This window comes from Oryctolagus cuniculus, chromosome 6 (genome assembly GCF_964237555.1).
Source record: "Oryctolagus cuniculus chromosome 6, mOryCun1.1, whole genome shotgun sequence".
NCBI lineage: Eukaryota > Metazoa > Chordata > Mammalia > Lagomorpha > Leporidae > Oryctolagus > Oryctolagus cuniculus.
The window spans coordinates 70529539-70541850 of NC_091437.1; positions in this window are offsets into that span (position 1 = coordinate 70529539).

The following is a 12312-nucleotide window of genomic DNA, read 5'->3' on the forward strand; positions in this document are numbered from 1 at the left end:
TGGGGTCACAGGTGATCCCCTGCCAGGACGGGACTGTTCCGCTACCTGGGGCTGCCTCCTGGGCTGTTCTGTTCCCTGGGGTGGCCTTGCAGTAAGAGGCCACAGACACCCCGTGTGAGAGCGGAGCCAATGTCTCAAGCGCCGGAAAAGGCCAGAGCCTGGCAACGATTGGCAGCAACGAGAGAACATGGTCTTCTCCTGAACGTCTCCCATCAAGTGAGCCGCTAAGGACTGTTGCTATCAGAGTGTAAGTTCTATCACCAAGGAAGTGAGGTCACATCTTCAAAGTTCCATTCTGTGGAGCCTTTCCCTTAAGAAGATATGCCAAGGCCCCTCTGGGCTGCTGCCACAATATCATCCCCTTAACTGTACACAAGGAGACAAACACAGTGCCATTCCTCAGCTCCCTCAAGAGACTTGAATGTAGACAGGGCCCTAAGCCTGCGGACAGACAGACAGCTGGGTCCCAAACCTCCTTTTCGTATCATTTCCAAACACTCTAGCATGTTCCTTCGGGAAAACCCCTAAGAAACAAGCAAGGTATGGAGACCCATGAAAAGCCAAGGTTAGGGACCCAACAGACTCTAAACTGCATCTTGAGTCGTGGATCCTGCCCCTTCGGGAGATGTTGAGGTCACAGCTTAAAGCGCATCTTCCCCGAATACGGGTTCAGTGTCTCTGGCTATGATAGCAGCCATGTCCATGAACTCCAGGAGAAGGTGAGAGAGCTCACCTGAAAGCCATGCCCCCAAATTGGCATCAGATCTCCCATCTTCAGCATGCAGGGCCCCAGAAACAGGCCACCTTATCGATAGAGCAAAAGACCTCACAGAAAATCACTAGGGCTGGGGGATCAAATACTGGCTAGGAAGCTTCATTGTGACCACAGAGAGTGGCATCCATTTGAAAATAGGTCTGAGCTCATTCCAATTGTCCAGCCTCTTTAGAAGAGTGCAATACTAAGGATGCCTGAGGAAATAGACTCCTTCCAGGTCTGGTTTGCTTGGTGTTTTATGAAAGAATCTCAGAGGACATGGGTGAAATCATTTTCCTCGCTAGGGAGTCAAGTGAGGGACTTGGCATTAGACTTAGCTTGTAATCCCTAGAGTTTTGGGTGAGCTGCTTTCTTTTCCATGTCCTCCAAGCAATAGGAAGAGCCCTAGTCCTCCCTGCTTCAAGCGATAAGACTGGGGAATTAAGAAAGTCATGAACGAGGCCAGGAGTCATTTGGGTACATTTGTAAGATTTATTTATTTAATTTCAAGTCAGTGTTACAGGGAGGCAGAAGAAGACAGACAGAGATAGATAGGTAGGTAGGTACGTAGGTAGGTAGGTAGATAGATAGATAGGTAGATAGATAGATAATAGAGTTCTTCCATCCCTTGATTCAGTCCCTAGATGGCCGCAATGATTGGAGCTGTGCCGATGCAATTCCAGCAGCCAGGAGCCTGCTCTGGGTCTCCCAACCGGGTGCCAGAGCCCAAGCATTTGGGCCATCATCCACTGCTTTCCCTGGGCCCAGTAGAGAGCTGGATCAGGAGAGGAGCAGCCGGGACTCAGACCTGCACCCATACGGGATGCCAGCACTGCAGGAGGTGCCTTGACCTATGATGTCGCCATGCCATCCATTGCGCTTTCTGTTTTCAAAGAATTCCTATGTATTTGTTTGAAAGGCAGGGACACAGAGATTTTCCATCTGCTGGTTCAGTCCCCCAAAACTTAAGTCAAATAAAGTGCCTCAGACTCCATTTGGGTCAACAACCTGTGTGGCAGGAACCCAAGGATTTGAATCATCACTGACTGTCTTTCCAGGCTGTACGTCTTTCCCAGGCCATTAGCAGGGAGCTGGATAGGCAGTGGAGCAGCCGGGCCTCAAACTGGTGCCCATATGCGATGCCATTGATGCAGGCGGGCGCTTAACCTACTACACTACAGTGCCAGCCCCTCCTAATGACTTCTTATCTCTCATTTTCTTTTGTGCATCATCTACAGGTATCTACTGACACATTGCAATGGGAATCTATAAACTATTCACACCTATAAACATTTAGTTTAGACTTCCACTTCATCCACATAGAAGCAATGTAGTTCCAAATGACTTGCTACAAAATACACATGAGATCCGTATAGTCATTGCAAGTTCTGTGATTTTACTTTAAATTGCATTCCAAGTTGTAAAAGTGATTTCTATTCCATGGCGGTAGTGAAGATCCTGTATGTGTCTTTTCCTTTTCTCTTACCCTGGGGCGCTTTGCCACTTTTTGGTTGTTCTGTGTTGCTGCCATGTAGTGTCGATTTGCTTCCAGGAGAGGGCAATAGAGCTTCCCTGTCAGGCAGGTCTAATGCTGATGCTGTCCCTTAACTTGTCCATAAGAAGATGTCATTTTGGTTGGAAGTTTATTCCTTCAGTTATGTGAAGATAAGCTTTCACACGCTTCAGGCCTGTAAAGTTTCTTGTGAGAAACCTGATCGTCTTACCGAATTTGTAGATTCTCATGCATCACTTTTGATAATTCTCTGGGGGAGGATTCAAGACCTAGAATTCTTGAGAAGGAAATCCTGGTCAACTCTGGTAGATGTTCTTCCACTGAAGTCACCAAAGTATCCCTTTCTACCAGTCATGCCTAGAGAGTGATTTTCTACACATCCTGTGCACCCCCAACTTGCGGTGTGCTCTAAAGGTACTGATGGCCTGCTGTGTGTTCAATACCACCTGCTGTACTTTGTTCCTACTTGCTGTGGGGACAGGACATGTCTGGTTCACAGTGGATACTGTGGGGTTTCAGCTGAAGGGGTTTTCGTGTGTTTCACTGGATCAACCTCCCTGTCTCCCTCCTCCCTGCCTGTCTCTCTGGCACTCTGCCTTTCAAACAGTAAAATAATTTGACCAGCCAATCTATAGCAGCAGAGAGGCCCTAGTTCACTGGTGGGTGCAGTCAGAAAAATTTTCCCAAAAGGCTGTATGCAAGTTTATTGAGAGCTTTAGTCCTGCCCACCACCGCCTCGGCCACCATCTAATAGTGAATCACATCACCTGCAAAGCAAGCTCGAAACCCAGTAGTAGCCAGTTTCCAGTCTCCCTTCCCCCAGCAATTGCAACTGCCAATTAGTTCTCAGTCTGTGAGTATGCTCTAGATGTTTCATAGAGCTAGCATTATAAACTATTCTCTGCTGTGTCTGGATTCCCTCAACTTGCACCATGGTTTCAAGTTTTGCCTATGCGGTAGCCCGTATCAGTACTTGTATTCTACTTCATGCTGAATTCCATCATACGAGTAGACCATATTGTGTTTATTCATTCATCTACTGATGGACACTGGAGCTGTGGTTGTGTTTTGGCTAGTGTGAATCCTGTGAAGTCTTCTGGATAAATATTTTTCAAACTTGTTTCCGGGTCTTTTAGATAGCTCGTTGAGAATGCAACTGCAGGTTCATGGTTATTTGAATAGCCTCGAGGTGGTTTGGAAGGGGTATCTATCTCATTGCAGACTTGATTTGTGATGGCCAATGACCAATAATAGTGTGTCCTTTCAATATAGCTCTTGTGCTGTTCGTCTTTGGAGAAATGTCTGTCCTTGCCCTTGGCCATTGTTGAAGTGAAGTTGTGGGTGAACATTGTGATGCTGTGTGTTAAGCCAGTTTTGGGAAAGTGACTTCTCTCCTTTTGCTTTGTAGCCAAATGAGAGATGTGCAGTTTTTATTTGCATTGCCCTGCACAGGAGAAAGGTGGCGCTCTTTCCATTGGAAGAAAAGCCACTTGTGTCCCTTTTCCTGTCAACTGTCCTTGTCCTTTGCCCATCTTTCTGTTGGAATGTTGGCCATTTCTCCCTCGTTTCCAAGAACAATGTGTACGTTAGGTTTCTTTCGTTTTGATATACTAGGCAGACCAACTACACTTTCCTAGTTGGTATTTGTTTTTCCTTTATCTTGGTTTGCCATGCATGAATTAAGGTTTGTGTGTGGCTGAATATAACAGCCTTTTCATTTATAACTAACGCATTTTGTTTCCGAGTTGGCAGGGCCTTTGCCACTCTTCCCATCTTAACATTATAAAGGAACAGAGACAGAGAGAGAGGAGAGGAGCTCCCAACTGCTAATTCACTTCCCAGTCCTGCAAGTGCCTTGAGATGTGCCAGACTGCAACTGGGAACTGGCAATTCCACTCAGGTCGCCCATGTGAATAGCGTGGAACTTGTTATAGGAACCATTGTTTCCCCAGAGGTATTTTAGTAAGAAACTGGAGTTAGGCTCCAGAGATGAGTATCAAAACCAGGTACTCTGATATGAGAAATGGGCATCGGAACTCACCATCAAAGCATCTAAGCCATTAGGCTAAATTCCTTCTCAACCCATGTTTCTTTTGTTAAGAGTATCCCTTGACTGTCACACCCTTACTTCCCACTCCACAAAAGCAAGCATCAGCCTTGGATTTGTTGGAAGCGCAGTGCACCCTCTACTACTAGACGAGACAGGAAAATAGACTACTAGATGTCCATAATTTCTTCCCAAGTGGGATCTTCTAGAGAAAAGACGGAAAGAGCGTTGCCCTGGGTGTACAGCAAAGAGCCCCTGTAGACACTGATTTTCTCTACACAGTGCACAGCCAGCCATGGAATCCTGGATTATTTTATTTCCAGTTTTTCCCAGACACCTTTTATGGAAGCTATACCAACTTGATGCATTTCCTAAACACGGCTTTCGGAACATAGTGATTCTCCCACCATACCTAACTTCACAGCAGCCCTCCCACCTCTCTTCCTCCTCTGTCTCCTTTAGGGGCATCTTCTCTGACAGGAGTAGAATTTACCTAGAACTTATTAACAAAACATGACGGGCTGAATACTATACGTATTTGGAAACTTTGGAATGGCATATACTTCTATGAAAAAGAGTGAGCATTTGGAGATGCATTTCACTGAACAATGATGTATTTCCTTTTTGATGTGTTTCTCTATTTGTTGACAAAGAGTAGCTGTACATATTGATGTGGTATAATGTAATATTGCCCTACATGCATACATTTAAATGATCATATTAGGTCATCCGCATCCACCGCTTCCCTATTCAAGGTTTCTTTGTAGTATGTACATTCAGAAGTCTTTCTTCTAGCTTTTGAGAAAAGACTGTATGTTTGGTGAAGTATTATTACCCTACTATGCACTAGAACACCGGCAGGCTTGTTTTTACAACAAACAAGAGATGAAAGTGCTTTTGAATTCAATGAAAGTAAGGCTTTCTGAGATTTGACTTACGTATGTCTATAGTATCTGTTGTGGTGGAGTGAGTTAACTTTGGAGAAGAACCCAAGGGCGGTGTGACTTTTGCGAGCATGAGACATTCTTCTAGCTTATAATCCATAGATGGTGTCATTCACGTGAAAGTGTGGTAGATCTTTGTGACCAAGTGGTACTGTTAACTCACATACCTCAACTCTTTGAGCAGAGAGGTCCTGCATGGGAAGTCAGTGCACAGTGACCCCTGCTGAGAATTTCAGAATTAGCACATCAGCGAACACCTGAGGATCTTGACCTGAGCTGCCTCAGCTGTGGAAGCCTGTGGAATCCACTGACTCCTTCCATATTTAGACAGGGCCACGGGGAAGAGGAAGTTCTTTTGTGCCTTCTGAATAAAGTGTATCCTTTGTGGATGACCACTTCTTTCTCTTGGGGTCTACCCACAGAAGTGGTTCATGAGGAACCCTGTTTGCCACAGTGTTTTGTCTTCCCATGCCTGACATGCTCTCATAGGTGTTTTAGCCACATCAGAATGTCTTCAGGGTTGATTCTGAGCCAGGGTGTTATTTGAGGTCATTGTCATTCTGGGAGGCTGCTATATGCAATACTTCCCGTGTTGGAGCATTCAGTCTGTTTTGATTCTTTCTATTATTATTATTGTTATTATTATTGTTATTATATCTGTGCTCTATTTATTAATATCTAGTATCTATTTTTATAGAAAGCTTTTATTTACTAGATAAATTACATAAGTACAGCTTTCAGATTGTAGCTGTTCTTCCCACCTACCTGCCCTCCCACCCCCAAACCACCCCACCCCCTACTCCCTCTCACATCCCATTCTTCATGAAGATTCATTTTTAATTATCTTTATATAGAGACCAACTCTATACTCAGTAAAGATTTTCACAGCTTGCACCCACACTGACATGCAAAGTGGAAAGTAATGTTTGAAGGCTAGTTTTACCGTGAATTCTCATAGTACACCACGTTAAGGACAGAGGTCCTACAGGAGGAGCAAGTGCACAGTGACTTCTGTTGTTGATTTAACAATTGACACTCTTATTTATGATGTCAGTGATCAGCCGAGGCTCTTGTTTCGAGCTGCTAAGGGTATGGATGCCTCTTGAGTTCACAAACTCTGCCCTTGTTTAGATAAGGCCATCCTTCAAGCGGAATTTCTCTCCAGCATTCAGAGAAAGAAGGTACCTCCTTCTTGGATGGCTCCTTCTTTCCCCTGGGATCTCACTCACGGAGATCTTTCATTTCTACTATCAATTGATAATCTATCTCAGCCAGTTCTCCTTTTTTTTCTTGTTGTAACTTGGCCTTAACTCAAAGAATCTTAGGTTGTTCTTCAAACTTGAGGCAAGAGGATTGGACATAAGACATTGCTTTCAGTATTGTCAGAGTTTTGTATCTTTGTGATTGTGGCAAGTAGCATGCTTACAATTTCCTTTAGATAAATGACCACAGTGGCTGACATACTGATGTGTTTTCTTTTTTCATTGTCAGAAACTCTCACTTCGAAGAGTAACAGTGTGTTGACTGACGTAACTTGGAGTTCCAATGGAAGCGATGTGTCAAATGAAGTGAAGACACACTCTGAATCACATAGGGATAATGGACACGGTTCTAGAATGTAGAGGCTTTGGAACGGGGATATTTTGGGTCTAGAAGATGGGGCCAGTGATGGTAAGTTTCTAATGTTGTCAGAAAGTCAGGTTTTGTTCCATATTGGATTCATTATTGGGCGAAGAATTCATTCTCAAAGTTATTATAGGTTTTGATGTTTTTGTGAGGCTTAGCCTCTGTGCCAAGCCTTTCGAAATGCTTTCTGATGTAATGTTTCTTACAGTAACGACTAAGAGCTAGGACTGGTATTATTGGTAACAACTTGAGTTTGGATGTGTAAACTCTGTTGGGGTTCATTGTTAGATCCCCTTGAGTTCAAAGCCAGTTCTCTGAACTCCTACCGAATGCTACACCCACACTACTGCCTGGCTAACTTGTGGTTATTGGGACAAGACTAGAACAGTGCATGTGTGATGGGAGTGTAACTTTCACCAGTTTTGTTTGCTGTGAGTAGTTTGTGTTGCCTCATGGTTTAGACAGTTGAAAATAGGGTTTCTCAGTCTTGGCACTGTTATCGCTTGGGTCCAGATACCTCTGTCGTGAGGAGGAGGACGTTCCTGTGTGTTGCAGAAAGTTTTAGAGTTTCTCCAACGTCTCCCCAGTACATTACAGTGACAGCATCAGTCCCCGTGGACACTCCCAAAGAGGTCTTCTGAGGTGAGGCATCCCCTGAAGGACACACCCCAGTTGATAGACACAGACAAGAATTGTAGAAATCATGTACTTTTCCAAATCTTAAAAGAGATAGCTTAACTAGACTATTTAGACATCTTAATGCACTCAAAGTAAGCTGGGAACTTTTCATCCTCACCGTTCCTATTAGTGACTTACGCTTAATATGAACAAGTTAGGTTTGTACAGACAGCCTCTCTAGAAGATGGCCAATATTTTTTTTTCTTTTGCACTTGGCTGAGTTATTTCCTTTGATATCTGCTGGGTCTTCTGAGCTGAAAATATCCTCCTTTTACAAGGACATTTGGGACTGAGGGCATTCCCTGTTTAGTGGTAAGGACAATCACCTTAATGATGTGAAGTGAAAAAGATCATGGTTTGTACGAAAGGAGGTAAATACAACATGCACAGTTAGCTAGTTACTTGCACAGGCAATGGAGACTCGGCAAGGGTATCCAAGAGCTAACAAATGTGGTTAACTTTGATTGGGTGGGGTTAAGAGATGCGAGAAACCAAGTGACTAGAAAAGAGGCCAGGGATAACTTTTTACTGTCTGAATGTAGTTTTAACCTTTATTCAGGAACAGGGCTATACTAACTACTGAGAATACAAATAGTTGTAAACCATTTAATGATTTGAAATGAAGTAAGTTGCAACTTGTGCCTTTTTAGGTGAATTGCATTTCCCTGACTGGGAGCTCGACAGGGACAGGGAAGGTGCTGGTGAATGTAACGAGCTTGAAGATGGCAAGGGTGCCGTGGGTCCCTCAGACTGTGCTTCTTGTGCAAGTCGGCAGTCTTTGACGAGTGATGACAGGCTCTCTGAGTTTGCTAAGGTAAGAATGGATCGTTTCAGAAACTCCTATTCTTTTATAACATATGTTCATCAAGGCCTTTTGGTGTTTCTCCCACCGTTCCTTCTCAGGGATCGTCCTTTTCACTCTCAGAGCTTTCTTTTGAGCTCCACACCTTGGTCCTTAACTCACATGCTGGTGCTGTGCTTCTCAACATGGGGAAATATGGAGCTCTCTCCCCCCTGACTCTCCACTGCCAACTAGGCAATGAACTTTGGTTGTCCCTCCAGGGCCCTAGTACAGATATGTCAGGGTTTGCTTAGTTGAGTATGCAGCATTTACATCATTGTAATTCCATAAGGACTCTTGATCATCAAGACCAGTGCTAATTATCATGATGCTCTTGAACAATGAGTTGTGTTACTTGGATTTTTTAAAAAAACGTATTGGTGTGAAAGGCAGTGGGGCCCAGAGATTGTCCATCTGCTGGGTTCATTCCCTGAATGCTCGCAGCAGCCAAGGGCTGGGTCAGGCTGAATCCAGGAGCCTGAAACTGCATTTGGGTCTAGCACTCGTGTGCCAGGGCTCCAGGTACTTGAGGCTTCTCTGACCACCTCTCTGGGTGCACATGAGCAAGAAGGTGGAATCTGAATTGGAGCCAGGACTCAAACCCATGCCCTCTGCCCTGGGGTGTATGCATCCCCAAGTGGCATCTTGACCAATGCGTGAAACACCTGCTCCCCATATTGACCCTTTCTTAGGTCATTTTGCTGAACATTCATAGAATCCTCATATTTCTTCATTGTCTTACAGTCTCATAAACATTTCTATACTTAACAGACTTTCTCTCAGTTTCATTTTCTTGGTGAATGTTTCCCTACCACCTCCTAGTTGCTCCAATGTGGATTCAAGATGCTTTTCTCTTTGTGGATGTTGTCACCCTGGGGTTTCTGTTCCCCATCATTCTAGGAATGTGTTCACTTCTTTGCTGATGGTGCTCCTTGATCTTGCATTTCATGTTTTCCTCAGAGTTTTTTTATTCCACGCTTGATTTTGTAAAAAATTTTATGTATTTATTTATATTTATTTAGTTGACAGGTAGAGTTATCGACAGTGAGAGAGACAGAGACAGAGAGAAAGGTCTTCCTTCTGTTGGTTCACTCCCCAAATGGCCCCCATGGCCTGCGCTGTGCTGATCTGAAGCCAGGAGCCAGGTGCTTCTTCCAGGTCTCCCATGCGGGTGCAGGGCCCAAGCACTTGGGCCATTCTTCACTGCCCTCCCGGGCCACAGCAGAGAGCTGGACTGGAAGAGGGCAACCGGGACTAGAACCCAGCATACATATGGGAAGCCGGCACCGCAGGCAGAGGAATAACCAAGTGAGCTAGGGTGCAGGCCCCTCCACCCTTGATTTTCTGGAGCACATCTTCTGGCAGGTTCTGAGCAATGGCATACAGAAGCGGTTTTGATGCTTGGCATCTCTAACTATGCTTTGATCTTACTGTCCTGTAATGTAGGATTGAAAACATGTATGTACTTTTAGGTTGGAAATGGTTTTTCCCAAGTTCTGAAGGCACTGATGCATTGTCTTTCAGCTCAAGGATTTTGTGAGTCAGGCTGAAGCTTCTCATTTTTGATCTTTGAAGGTTTTGGTGTTGCTAGTGGTTTTCAGCAGTTAATTGGGACGTGCTTTGGTATGTTTTTCTGCTTAGCGTTTGTCAAGTGTTTTGGATCTGTGGGGTTCTAGGTGTCGCCAGGACCACCCCCAGGTTTGCTCATCTGTAGGACACTGGAGATGTGGTGTAGAGGCATCTCAGGGCTATAGGGAAAGGAGAGGAAGCTGTGTCATCAATTCCCCATGCTCGTCTCCCAGTAGATTCACCTAACATGGACAAGCTATGGAAGTTGTGCTCTTCTTGGAGAGCTCTAGCTATTCAATGGGCAGGTTTTGACTGGGGCTCCTACTCGGTGTTCTCTCTTCCTACCCTGTCCTAGAATCCCAGGCTTCCAGAAGGCAAATCCATATCAGTATAAACTGTACATTTTCGCAGTTTCGGCATACATTGTCCAATGTCTGTTCATTTGTCTAAATAGGAACATGAGATATCTTTCCCATGATCATGGCATATACTTAGAGCACCTGTGGTTTCTGTGGTAGTGTTTTACCATGACCACTAGACCGATCTTTGGTTTTCTTGGCTCAAGTTACTCCTTTAGTACATTATTTGTATTTTAATTGTTTTCAAGATATATTTATTAAAGGCAGAGTGACAGGGAGGCTGGGAGAGTGAGAGAGCGACCTCCAATCTGCAGGTTCCCTCTGCAAATGGCTGCAATGGCTGGGAGTGAGCCGATCGAAAGCCTACAAGTGTGCAGGGGCCAAACCATTTGTGCCAAACCCTACTGCTTTCCCAGGCCATAGCAGAGTACTGGATCAGAAGAGGAGCAGCCGGGCCTCGAACAGGCGGCCCCATGGGATGTCGGCACTGTAGGCATCACCTTTCCCTGCTATGCCACAGTGGCAGCCCCTGTGCTTTCATGTTTGAAAGAATTCTGACTCATTGGTTGGAAGGCAGAGACACAGAGATGTTCCAGCTGCTGGTTCGGTCCCCAAATACTTGAGTCAAGTACAGTGTCTCCAACGCAGCACGTGTCTCCAACCTGCGGGGCAGGGACCCAGGTGTTTGAAATATCACTTCCTGTCTCCCAGGCTGTATGTCTCTCCCTGGCCATTAGCAGGGAGCTGGGTAGGAAGCAGAGCAGCTGGGACTCAAACGGGCACCCATGTGGGATGCCTTTGCTGCAGGTGGATACTTCACCTGAATACATACAAATCTCTGTGTATATATATGTATACATCGATGAAATTTTTGTCAGTGTTGGCTTCCCAAGATTGTGCACTTTTATTATGTGCATTTCCCACTGAATCTCACAGGGAATTCTCTCTAGTGACTAGGGCTGAGTTGTGTTCTTGGGACATTTTGCTGGTCACTGGTGACACACATCATTTGGAAAACACTGTATAGAGGGGACCACCATCTGAGCCTAAAGGGCCCTAAGCAGCAAACTCCCAAAGCTCGTGGGAGCAAGTGTAGAAGCAGTGAGAGCGTTGTTCTCGCCAGATACCGATGGATGTATGAATTGCGCTTCAGAACAGACCCTGAGGGACTCTCTCCACGAGACAGCATGGGGCTCCATGTAGGAGCCTCAGAACTGAAAGAGCACTCATGGTGTGGCATCCTTGCATGGGGAGACACACCCCTCTCGAATCTGCATGAATGTCTTTGTCTGTGGATCTAGAGAATGGTCTCTAATTAGCAGGGCAGGGAAGGGATAAAGAGGAAGAAGGACACTCATGGTCTACCATGTATACTACTTTAATGAAAGGCCTAACCAACTGGTACTAATCATGGTGAACTATATACATAGGAAAATCTAGGAGGAATCCGTGAAATTGGTGATGATGTGACCACCCATCTGAGAGAGGGAGGCCAGTCTCCCAGGCACTGGGTTGTTGCTTGGTCGGCGGGGAACGGAGCGAGTGTCACGGTGCAGTCCCCGAGCCCACAGATGAACTCTGCAGCCCCCACTCTCTGCCTGCATGGGGGACTCAGTCATGCTGATGTTCTCCAAGGCCTGATGTTCTTGGCCTTGAGGATGAGGTGGACATTCCAGCAGAGGGGCTGGAGTAGGCAGGACAGGTTGTAGCTGCAGGACACAGAAGCAGCCATGAGTGCACTCTTGCTCATCTCAGGCTCCCTCCAGGGCCCGCCCTGCAGCCGCAGTCCTGGAGCCCCGCACTGCCCATGGGTAAGGCCCTCTGCTGACCAAGGAGCCATGGGTAGCCCTCTCCTCAGTGCACAACAGGAGAACCTTCCCCATCTGCCACCCTGCACATCCCGCAATCCCTGCCCAGCACTCACCTCTTAGTGTCACTGAGCCTCTCCATGGATTGGAACCACAGTGCAAACTCTGCGTCG